The sequence below is a fragment of the Alligator sinensis genome, unplaced genomic scaffold (genome assembly GCF_000455745.1).
Source record: "Alligator sinensis unplaced genomic scaffold, ASM45574v1 scaffold143_1, whole genome shotgun sequence".
Taxonomy (NCBI): Eukaryota; Metazoa; Chordata; order Crocodylia; family Alligatoridae; genus Alligator; species Alligator sinensis.
In genome coordinates, this window is record NW_005842156.1 from 678,495 (window position 1) to 679,040 (window position 546).

Here is a 546-nt window from a genome sequence, read left to right on the forward strand (position 1 = left end):
TGAACCATAGCTAAACTTTCAGTCTCTAGTATTTTTAGAGAACTGAAAATTGAGCAATTTTCTCCCACCCTTAGCAGAATGAACCAAAGGCTTTTATTTGTCTTGGGTCATTACTTCACCCAATAAAAGCCAAAATAGTTTTGGTTCAGCCTTTTCTGAGGGGCACACTGGCGTGCCAAACATTTAAAATCTTCTTTATTGGAACCTGGGTTTATGCCTCTAGAGGCTTTGTAGTGGGGATGGGATGCTTTTGGTGGCTGTTAAATATTTTTTAGGCAATCATGTATACAATTAAACTTATGCTTTGTGAATAAAGTTAATTGAATTATAAATGGTTCATACAGCTCAGTATAATTGCAAAGGATTGGAAGGTTCTGTACGTCAGTCGCTGTCACAGTACCATTACAACATTTGCTCAGAAATGTGAGTATGTATGTTGCAATCAATGAGTATTTTCAATATTTTCATGTCCTAGTAGGCTTTATACCAATTTAGTCTAATTTCATTTTCTCTGCTCCCTTCTTGTAGTACAGTAGGAGACCGTGG